We start from the raw sequence: 12,251 nt of genomic DNA, 5'->3' as shown, positions 1-12,251 counted from the left end.
TGTGATTCTCCTTCATCGTTTCAGAAAAAAAATCTCAAAGAGGTATTCAGTTCAATCTACACCTCGTTAAAAATTACGATCGTTTTTGTTTTCATCGACCCGTGTAATTTCAAAAACCTAATACGAGCTTGCAAATTGACAGAGCGTAAGATAATAAACCTAAAGCGGGAAATTCAACCTCTCCAATCGGAATTCATTATTAAGGTATTTGTTGTTGTTTCTTTTTTTTCATTTACTTGTTGAATCATTCATTATTTCCGTCTAGATTAGGATAAAGGAGAATGGACTATTACTCCAGTTATACATGATGCCACTACAGTAGTAAGAAATGTTATTTTCTCTATCTACTCCTATTAGTTTTCACCTTAGTATATGATGTATTGATTCTTACTATTTATTTAGGTGTGTTATTGAGGATCTATCGTGTGTGTGTGTGGAAATTTAGTACTGATTCTATCAAGTTAAGTTGGTAGATTAATTTATCATTGGCAATTAACAAGTGAAAGGAAGTTTCTTACTTGTTTTGTACAATCTGAACTCTAACAAAAATTGCTAGTTACTATTTCATACAAGATTTTTTGAACTTAACACTGAATGAATAGGGTTTGAAGTTTTGAAGATTCTATTTCAGTTCTAGGTTCTTAAGCTATTAACATCTGGTTGCTTGGTTGCTGGTAAGCTTTTGATTGAAATATATGCAAAGCATAAAGTATTTTATCTAATCCTTTGTGCTTATACATTGTGCACCTAGTGGAAGTTGTTCTTGAGTGTGTGTGTGTGTGTGTTTTGAATTTCCCAGCTATTAACCCCTTGTGTTTTTTTTTAGGAAAGCGGACTTGCTTTGTGTGATAGCCTATTAAACTTTTAGTGATTGAAACCAAGGGTTTTACAAGGATGAATACCATACAATAGATTATATCATTGAATTTTAATAACAATTTTGAGAATGAGTAAAATGTACTGATGGTTTTAAATTTCCGACTGCTTCGTACTTCATTTTTAATGGCTCTTAACATGAACTCTAAAAGTAGTTGTACTCTTGATTAAACTACAATTCATATAAACTACATCATCCTTATCCAATATTAATCAAATTATATGCCACAATTCATCAATAAGGGTTGAGATGTCAATATTTTGTCTATCACATTATTCATTAGAATCTGATGAAGTATGATGTAGCATCCGGATTTCCAGGTATCTTGTTTTATGCATTTATATTGAATTTTGGAGAGGGACTCGGCGAGTAGGCACTCAGACTCGCCGAGTAGGATCGCGCATGGTCGGACTCATTTAATGGCGGATTCGGCGAGTCCATTCGTGGACTCGGCGAGTCCACGCTGTTTAATGAAACCCTAATTCCCCGGGGCCTAAGCCCTATTTAAGGACCTTTAAGCCACCATTTGCGGCTATCAGACCCCTGAGAAACCCTAGAGAGCAGAGAGAAGGCTTGTAGTGCAAGAGGAGGGCTATTTCATCATTCTAAGTGTGTTTTTGCAAGAAAGAAGGAAGGAGGTCAAACAAGGAAGGTTGAGGAGTTTAGATCTATCATCCCTTCATCAGAGGAGGCTACTAGAGGTACTAATTTGTGCTCCAACTCGTGTATTTGGTGTTCTAGTTGAATCTAGGGTTTTCTTGTGCATTCTTTGGGTTGGATTCGAAGTATGTGAGGTCCCAAGGTGGAGTTCTTCTTGGATCTGGACCTTAAGAGGTCCATAGAGTCCCATTCACATTGCTTTTTGCTACTCCATTAGAGATATGGCCCAAGGTTGCCATTTTAGGGGTTATTTCACCCAAGGAAGCTTTTTGGTCATTGCATGAGTGTAAAGATCAGACCTTTACGTGATTATAGTGGTTGGTAAGGCCAGATCTATGGATTGGAGGAACAGATCTGACCTCAAGAGGTCATTTGAGTTTGACCATGGCATGAACTCGCCGAGTCCAAGAACAGACTCGGCAAGTAGGATAGTTTTTCCCCATGAATCACTCAGTTGGTGACTCGTTGAGTTGGGGAAGTGACTCGGTGAGTCAGTGGGGATTTTGAGGACTTGAGTTCATGACTGAACTCTCCGAGTCACAATTGTGCACTTGGCGAGTCTGGTAAAAGGGTTGACCATTGACTTTTGTTGACTTTTATGGTTTGGTCAACAATTGGACTTGTGGACTGTTTGAAGGGTAAAATGGTCTTTTAGCCTTCTTAGAGGACGTGTGAGGATTTAGTCTAGCCTAGAGAGCCGTTATTAGTTGAGATGATCGTTTATGTGTTTAGGCAGAGGCTAGATCAGTGTTACGCGAGCGAGATATTACCAAGACATCCAAGGTGAGTCTTCTCACTTTACTTTACCTTGAGTGGTAATTAGAGTTATGTGACAGAGTTATGGTATGCTATTTATGTGATGTGTTGCACTGCATTATTTCTATGTGATTTATGTCGTGTGTATATTAGAGTATATCAGAGTTAGAACCGGAAGGTTCATAGAGCTAGGACCAGAGGGTCCACAGAGTTAGGGCCCAAGGGCCCGCAGAGTTATAGCCTCGAGTGGCTAGTATGTGTTATGAGTGCTATTTTGGGGAACTCACTAAGCTTCGTGCTTACAGTGTTTTGTGTTATGTGTTTCAGGTACTAGTGAGGATCGCGGAAAGGTGCCGGCATGATCAGTACACACACACGCGCGCGGAGTTTTATTGATATGTTATGATCTTGGGATTTTGAATTATGTGTGTAACGCCCGTAGATCCGGGCTAGTCAATTTAGAGATAACAGGGGTCAAAAACGACTTTTCGACAAAAGATTATTTAGAATGAATAATCTTAACCAAGTTGTAGTATATGTTACAAAGTTTCCGTACATATTAAGAACACCAAAATCTGAGTTATAACGAAGAAGTTATGACCCGTCGAAGTTTTACGGCAAAACCGGCACGGCACTAGGAGACGTAAATAGTGAATTTATGATGGAGGACTTTTTAGCCTTAGTGATCTAAATCAAAGTTGTAGAGTATGTTAAACCGAGAAAATCCATAAAAAGAACGCCCAAATCTGACTTCATATGAGGAAATTATGATTTTTCGAAGTTTCGGCCTAGCAGTGTACAGCCCGAAACTCGAATTTTAGTTCGAGCAGTTTTTAGCTTACGCGACCTAAATGAGGGTTGAAGATCTCATTAATAGGAACTCAAGGGTAAAAAGACAGAAGAAAATGGAGTTTGTATGAAGGAGTTACGAATTCTTCGCGGTCATTTAGCAGTCTAATCTCCTCCTACAGTTAAATTTAAGATCGGTCGAGAATTAGCCGACGGAGTCTAAATGAAAGTTGTAGATATTGTTTTTACCTATGTGTGGAACAAAAAGAACATCAAAAACGGAGATCGTATGCGAGAGTTATAATTTTTCTAAGTCGGGAGGCTGCTGTGCGAAATCGGGTGACGTGGCGCAATCCTGGCCGTTGCTTCCTCCCCAAGGCTAGCCACCAGATGGTGACACCTGGCCTGGAACTCAACGAGTTTGAGGCCAACTCGACGAGTTTTTGGCTTTTCCAGCCTATAAAAAGGGAGTCGGGGCACCCTCATTTCTCACACCTTTCCCCACTTCTTTCTCTCTCTAAACTCTCTCTCTAACCCCCCCCCCCTAGAAGCCTAGGTAAACCCCCTAGCACCCGAAGAAGCCCCGAGGCTCCCGGAGTCCCGAGAAAAAGGGTCTTTCGGTTCAGAAACGTTTCTCCGAGTAAAGCCCGGTTTTCTTTAAAATCCGCTGTTTTATCGAAGGAAAATTGTTTTGAAAGTATCGAAGCATTGTCCAAGTGCTGAGTCACCACCTTGCAAGTGAGTGCATAGTTACTTTCATCTTACACATAGATATGAATTATTTTATATAAATTACGTGCTATGTGTGCATATTATCTAAGTACTTGCTGTCTATGCTAAATGAACGATTGTATACATGTTTTAAATGATTTAAACTGTATATGTATTTTATATCTACAATAATGTTGGGCTAAAACATGGGTAGATGTAATAGATGGAATATGAGTTGGATGATGAGTTGAGAGGTGTTATAGGCCATGAGGTGAGGGTGAGAGGTGGACGATGTGAGAAGCCTTTTCCCAAACGATGGCCCCGTCATTTAGCAGAGTATGGATGACAACCACGGACTATTCTAGATAGTATAGTGGAACACTAGCAGGCTCGCACCCTGTAGGTGTTGTGAACGATGTGTTCACCCGGTGTACTCTAAACCTTGGTGATCATGCAGACTTGATACCTAAACCCTGGTGATCATGCAGACTTGATGCCTAAAACCTTGGTGATCATGCAGACTTGATACCTAAACCTTGGTGATCATGCAGACTTGATGCCTAAACTCTGGCGACTATGCAGACTTAGTGCCTAAACCCTGGCGACTATGCAGACTTAGTGCCTAAGACCTGGCGACTATGTAGACTTAGTGACCGTTGTGTAAATCGTGGCAACAATGGACTTCGTGTCGATTCCTTAGGATGATCCTTAGGAATAAATGAACGAGGAATAGCTGATTCTTAGGGTAGATCCTTAAGAATAAAGAAGATAATGGGGATGGGTAATTGGGTTGATTGTTTAATTGTTTAAACATAATAATTATATTTGTTAAGTTATTAATTAACTTAAAGATCGATTAGATCTTCTTAACAGGTAATACGATGAATATAAAAGCAGTAAATAACACAAGTATGGATCAATATGTGTCGAATGATTACATCAAACAATCCTCAGCAGAGCTCGACTAAGAACTTCCGTTGTAGAGGATTTTAGGGTTACAAGAACGATAACTATTAACTTGCTGAATACTCTGAACGTTCTGTTCTATCGTTTTCTTCTAGGATGCATGCAAGCTCCTATATATACTAAACCCTACTAAACTCACGGATGGACAGGCCCATACCGGAGATACAAAATGGACTAACTAACGAGCCCAACAGACGCAACTCATTACACAAAACACGACCCGACAATCTCCCCCTTTGCGTCAAATTGGAGCGAGACTACTTCTTCTTCGGGCCAGCAGCGGGAGCCTTCTTTACAGTATTAAACAGACGTGTGATAAGAGCGAGAATAGTCTGTCTGAACCGAATGTACCATTGAAACATATCATCAAAGTACTTGATATCATCCGCTGTGTTCTGCTTGCATCTGTGGATGATCCCCAAAACGTGCTCCAAACATGCACTGGTATAGAGATGTTTGTCAGCCAAGGCGAAAAGACATTTATGTCCTTCGTTTCTGGTAAACATGACCGAATTCCTCCTCGAGTCAATCTTCCCCATCTGCATTTGGTTGAGATCACTGGCAGAGCCAACAGGAGATATTGTAGGTTTCTTCTTAAATACGCTTGCAATCTCCTAATCCATCAATGCAACTTCCATGATGTAGCACACGAGCATCCTCTTGAAATGGTCGATGATCAGACCGTATTCAGCTTCGTTGGTGAGGAGGATGTTGTGCAAGATAATCCAATCATGGGGATTAAGGTTGGGAAGATCTGCAAGAGAAATAGTATGTTCTGTTTTGGTAGATCCCCGAAGTACCTTGAACCGGACGTTGATGAAGTTACCTTCACTGTATGGCTTCAATACCCGAACGTTGACAATTTTCTGAGCGCTCCAAGTCTGATATTGGGGTTGAGCAGCCTTCAGATAGAAATCAATTAGATCCCGATCAACCTGTGGATGAGGATGAGGGAATTATGCAACGTTGGAAAAGGCATGAAAGATGAAAGCCTTTCGGGTCAATGGCATGTCGAAATGTGAGTCGACAGTATTGGAACAATCTAAAGAGATCACAGGTTCCAGCCACAAGATACTCGGTGTGTCAATGGCTTCTTTAATCATCCTCTCAAGAGTCTAAGAAGGAAACAGAGTTTTCCTGCTCTCAAGAAGGTCGTGGTCTTCCTTCTGTTTACGTTCGGCTTCTTCAGCCTCTCTTGCCACACGAGCACTGATGTCAGCCTCATTGCGTCGACTTTTACGCTTCAACAAGTCGGCAATTGTTTCTTTGTCTTCTTCTTCTTCTTCCTCAACAATATTTTGCCTTTGTCTTTCACACCGGAACCAGAGGCTTGGCCTACTGGAGGAGGTTCGGTAGTGTAACGCCCGTAGATCCGGGCTAGTCAATTTAGAGATAACAGGGGTCAAAAACGACTTTTCGACAAAAGATTATTTAGAATGAATAATCTTAACCAAGTTGTAGTATATGTTACAAAGTTTCCGTACATATTAAGAACACCAAAATCTGAGTTATAACGAAGAAGTTATGACCCGTCGAAGTTTTACGGCAAAACCGGCACGGCACTAGGAGACGTAAATAGTGAATTTATGATGGAGGACTTTTTAGCCTTAGTGATCTAAATCAAAGTTGTAGAGTATGTTAAACCGAGAAAATCCATAAAAAGAACGCCCAAATCTGACTTCATATGAGGAAATTATGATTTTTCGAAGTTTCGGCCTAGCAGTGTACAGCCCGAAACTCGAATTTTAGTTCGAGCAGTTTTTAGCTTACGCGACCTAAATGAGGGTTGAAGATCTCATTAATAGGAACTCAAGGGTAAAAAGACAGAAGAAAATGGAGTTTGTATGAAGGAGTTACGAATTCTTCGCGGTCATTTAGCAGTCTAATCTCCTCCTACAGTTAAATTTAAGATCGGTCGAGAATTAGCCGACGGAGTCTAAATGAAAGTTGTAGATATTGTTTTTACCTATGTGTGGAACAAAAAGAACATCAAAAACGGAGATCGTATGCGAGAGTTATAATTTTTCTAAGTCGGGAGGCTGCTGTGCGAAATCGGGTGACGTGGCGCAATCCTGGCCGTTGCTTCCTCCCCAAGGCTAGCCACCAGATGGTGACACCTGGCCTGGAACTCAACGAGTTTGAGGCCAACTCGACGAGTTTTTGGCTTTTCCAGCCTATAAAAAGGGAGTCGGGGCACCCTCATTTCTCACACCTTTCCCCACTTCTTTCTCTCTCTAAACTCTCTCTCTAACCCCCCCCCCCTAGAAGCCTAGGTAAACCCCCTAGCACCCGAAGAAGCCCCGAGGCTCCCGGAGTCCCGAGAAAAAGGGTCTTTCGGTTCAGAAACGTTTCTCCGAGTAAAGCCCGGTTTTCTTTAAAATCCGCTGTTTTATCGAAGGAAAATTGTTTTGAAAGTATCGAAGCATTGTCCAAGTGCTGAGTCACCACCTTGCAAGTGAGTGCATAGTTACTTTCATCTTACACATAGATATGAATTATTTTATATAAATTACGTGCTATGTGTGCATATTATCTAAGTACTTGCTGTCTATGCTAAATGAACGATTGTATACATGTTTTAAATGATTTAAACTGTATATGTATTTTATATCTACAATAATGTTGGGCTAAAACATGGGTAGATGTAATAGATGGAATATGAGTTGGATGATGAGTTGAGAGGTGTTATAGGCCATGAGGTGAGGGTGAGAGGTGGACGATGTGAGAAGCCTTTTCCCAAACGATGGCCCCGTCATTTAGCAGAGTATGGATGACAACCACGGACTATTCTAGATAGTATAGTGGAACACTAGCAGGCTCGCACCCTGTAGGTGTTGTGAACGATGTGTTCACCCGGTGTACTCTAAACCTTGGTGATCATGCAGACTTGATACCTAAACCTTGGTGATCATGCAGACTTGATGCCTAAAACCTTGGTGATCATGCAGACTTGATACCTAAACCTTGGTGATCATGCAGACTTGATGCCTAAACTCTGGCGACTATGCAGACTTAGTGCCTAAACCCTGGCGACTATGCAGACTTAGTGCCTAAGACCTGGCGACTATGTAGACTTAGTGACCGTTGTGTAAATCGTGGCAACAATGGACTTCGTGTCGATTCCTTAGGATGATCCTTAGGAATAAATGAACGAGGAATAGCTGATTCTTAGGGTAGATCCTTAAGAATAAAGAAGATAATGGGGATGGGTAATTGGGTTGATTGTTTAATTGTTTAAACATAATAATTATATTTGTTAAGTTATTAATTAACTTAAAGATCGATTAGATCTTCTTAACAGGTAATACGATGAATATAAAAGCAGTAAATAACACAAGTATGGATCAATATGTGTCGAATGATTACATCAAACAATCCTCAGCAGAGCTCGACTAAGAACTTCCGTTGTAGAGGATTTTAGGGTTACAAGAACGATAACTATTAACTTGCTGAATACTCTGAACGTTCTGTTCTATCGTTTTCTTCTAGGATGCATGCAAGCTCCTATATATACTAAACCCTACTAAACTCACGGATGGACAGGCCCATACCGGAGATACAAAATGGACTAACTAACGAGCCCAACAGACGCAACTCATTACACAAAACACGACCCGACAATCTCCCCCTTTGCGTCAAATTGGAGCGAGACTACTTCTTCTTCGGGCCAGCAGCGGGAGCCTTCTTTACAGTATTAAACAGACGTGTGATAAGAGCGAGAATAGTCTGTCTGAACCGAATGTACCATTGAAACATATCATCAAAGTACTTGATATCATCCGCTGTGTTCTGCTTGCATCTGTGGATGATCCCCAAAACGTGCTCCAAACATGCACTGGTATAGAGATGTTTGTCAGCCAAGGCGAAAAGACATTTATGTCCTTCGTTTCTGGTAAACATGACCGAATTCCTCCTCGAGTCAATCTTCCCCATCTGCATTTGGTTGAGATCACTGGCAGAGCCAACAGGAGATATTGTAGGTTTCTTCTTAAATACGCTTGCAATCTCCTAATCCATCAATGCAACTTCCATGATGTAGCACACGAGCATCCTCTTGAAATGGTCGATGATCAGACCGTATTCAGCTTCGTTGGTGAGGAGGATGTTGTGCAAGATAATCCAATCATGGGGATTAAGGTTGGGAAGATCTGCAAGAGAAATAGTATGTTCTGTTTTGGTAGATCCCCGAAGTACCTTGAACCGGACGTTGATGAAGTTACCTTCACTGTATGGCTTCAATACCCGAACGTTGACAATTTTCTGAGCGCTCCAAGTCTGATATTGGGGTTGAGCAGCCTTCAGATAGAAATCAATTAGATCCCGATCAACCTGTGGATGAGGATGAGGGAATTATGCAACGTTGGAAAAGGCATGAAAGATGAAAGCCTTTCGGGTCAATGGCATGTCGAAATGTGAGTCGACAGTATTGGAACAATCTAAAGAGATCACAGGTTCCAGCCACAAGATACTCGGTGTGTCAATGGCTTCTTTAATCATCCTCTCAAGAGTCTAAGAAGGAAACAGAGTTTTCCTGCTCTCAAGAAGGTCGTGGTCTTCCTTCTGTTTACGTTCGGCTTCTTCAGCCTCTCTTGCCACACGAGCACTGATGTCAGCCTCATTGCGTCGACTTTTACGCTTCAACAAGTCGGCAATTGTTTCTTTGTCTTCTTCTTCTTCTTCCTCAACAATATTTTGCCTTTGTCTTTCACACCGGAACCAGAGGCTTGGCCTACTGGAGGAGGTTCGGTAGTGTGAGTAGCTGTGGAAGTAGGAGGTGGTTGAGACATTGTTTCCTTCTCTCCCCTTTGTTTCGGAATGGACACGAAATCAAGGAGCCCTTCGATTTTGCTGAGTAGGGCGAGGGCGGGAGCGAGCTTCTCTGCAAGGTCACGCCTCACAGTGTAGTTAAGAATTGGATCATGTGCTTCTAAGATGTTGGAGATGGCAGAGTGGACATCCAAAACACACGATTTAATGACCTCCCTTTCAGATCGAAGAGATTCAATCTCCTGTTGAGAGTTGGAGAGTTGAATGCTCTTGACTTTCAGAGTAGTAGTCTTCCTCGCGAGAGCATCCATGAGAGTGTTCTCGGCAGCCAAATCTTCTTGAAGCTTGGAGAGACGTTCCTCGATGGCTGTTCGAAAAGCTGAGTTGTCGTCAGAAATTGTTTGACGAAGAGAAGTGAATGACTTCAACTCAGTTTCGACTGATGTTGCTAGCTGGTGGACAATTGGTTCCAGCGTAGTCTTGGCGGTGTTAGCACTCTCCTGTAAAGACTTCAACAGGGAAGAGGCATCAGTAAATAGTTTATCGACTTTTTCGGTCGCTGCCTGACAAGCTTTGGTGGAGGCATCTATGGCATAGGTTGCAGAAGCCAAGGAAGCTTGCTGAGCTTTGGAGAAAGCGTCAACAATTTTCTGAACTGCAGCTTCAGATAGGGAGGACTGAGAAGTGGAAGAGGAGGCGATGAGTGAGTCAATTTTATCATGGAGCTCCTGGAGATGCCTTTTGGTGACAGGAGCGTCGTCATCGTCATCACTCTGTACTTGAAACGGGATATAGTAGATCGAGTCAAAAGTCATATTCTCCCCGCCAAGGAATGGTTCTTCTCCCTCTGATGGTGGTGGTGATGCTGGTGGTTCGGTTGTATGGGTAGGTTCGGGTTGTGTTGTTTGTTCGGGTGCTGGAGTGGTTTCGGGTACTGGGGTAGATTTAGGTGCGTCAGTATGAACCCCCGTATCAGATACGTTGGTTCTAACATCTGCAGTGGTTGTTGTGGTTGCTTCAGTGAATATTGGTGTTGGTATTGGGATGGAAGTGGGTGGTATTTGAGTAGTGGAAGTTATGGGGGGAATAGAAATAGGAATGGTTTTAGGTGGAGAGGAAATTGGAGAAGTAGATACATGAACTTCAGGGGTTGGAGATCGTGGTGGAGTGTTACCACGTTGATAGCCTTCAGAATCAGAACTATCACCTTCAAACTCGCTTGAGGAGGAAGCGATAATTAACTTCCGTCGCGGTTGGGTTTTTCTCCTCTTTTGCTGTGGAGACTGAGCAGCTCTGGTGGGTTTCCTCTTCTTTGGAGACGGACCTTTCGCCCCCTTGGCCACTTGTTTTCCCTTATCAACCTTCTTGCCTCTTGGAGCAGGCTTGTCGGCGTCATGAATGGATTTCAGCATTTCCGGAGTAAGATCCCTCAGACCAGAACGTCTGAATTCTTTATACGTCTGAATGATCCTGTTGTCAGCCGGAACATCACCATACATCGTTTCTGGAATTGACCCGTTGAACGGAAATTTTGAAGCATCCGACACAATGATCTTCGTGGTATGGAAGGTACCAATCGAAGACATTGGAGCACCAGCGACAATGGGGACGTGGTACTTGTCCATAACCCATTTTGTGACAATGGTCCAGAATCGAGCATATGAAATCTCTGAATGTCTGGAAGTGGAGGAGAGACTCTGAATGAGTTGTTGCCACATAACAGACCCATAGTCCATGCTGATGCCATTGTAGATACCATACATGATGGAGAGAAATAAACGGCTGGCTCCATCAGACCCGGCGCTTCGTTCAGATAAGCCCTTGAACAAAACAGTGAACAGCCCATTCCACTGTGGAGGTAGGCACGACATCTTGAATTTCATCACCGTAGAAAGCACCTCCGTGTATCCCATGTTATAGAACATGTTGAATAGATGACCCATGGGTATGGATTCCGGATTGACCCTGGAAGAATCTGCGTCAAACCCTAACAGTGAGCAGAACCGCTGCTTTGAAATCGACGCCTTGTGTTCAAAGATGTCAAAGAATATTCTGTCGACGACCTTGTCATAGTGAGCAGTGGCAAAGATCTGTGACAAGAATTCCATCGGAACGGTTTCAGCCCTGGTAAGTGCAGGAGCGATAGGAGAAAACTTCAAACACTCGATGATGGGGAACATGAATGCATCATACGATTGAGGAGTTAAATCGATGATCAAGCTTTGCTGTGGGAGGATGGGCAAAATGTGAGATGTTGCGTGAACTAAGGAAGAATCTGCCATTGTTATGAAGAAAGTGAAGGAGATGATGAACAGTGAAGGTTTAGGGATTTCTTGCTCTCTGGGAATTATAATTGCAGTAAAGAGGTAAACGGTGGAGGATGTTGCCTTTTATACTGTGGTTTAAGGAGAGAGAAAGATCTTCCCAAATCTTCTATTAAAAAACGAAGGGTTTTTCGGAGTTGACTGATGCGTGACGGTTGGGGTGGCCGATAAACACGCATGAGAGAGAATGTCAGGCCCCTAATAACACGCCTTCCCATCAGGCGCCGTTTGGAGATGAAACGGTTCAGATTCGCACGCGTCCCTCTTGCGCCGTTTGAAATCAAATCGATTAGACTCCCGCCTGAGCCATCATGTCATCATCTTATCCCTTTAGAATAAAACAGCATCTTTAAAAAAAATTCGCCCACGTGGATCAATATTTACCACATCCTTTAATAAAT

This window comes from Lactuca serriola, chromosome 9 (genome assembly GCF_051521515.1).
Source record: "Lactuca serriola cultivar US96UC23 chromosome 9, Lser_US96UC23_V15, whole genome shotgun sequence".
NCBI lineage: Eukaryota > Viridiplantae > Streptophyta > Magnoliopsida > Asterales > Asteraceae > Lactuca > Lactuca serriola.
The sequence above is the reverse complement of the archived record's forward strand: the minus strand, read 5'-3'. Positions refer to the sequence as shown.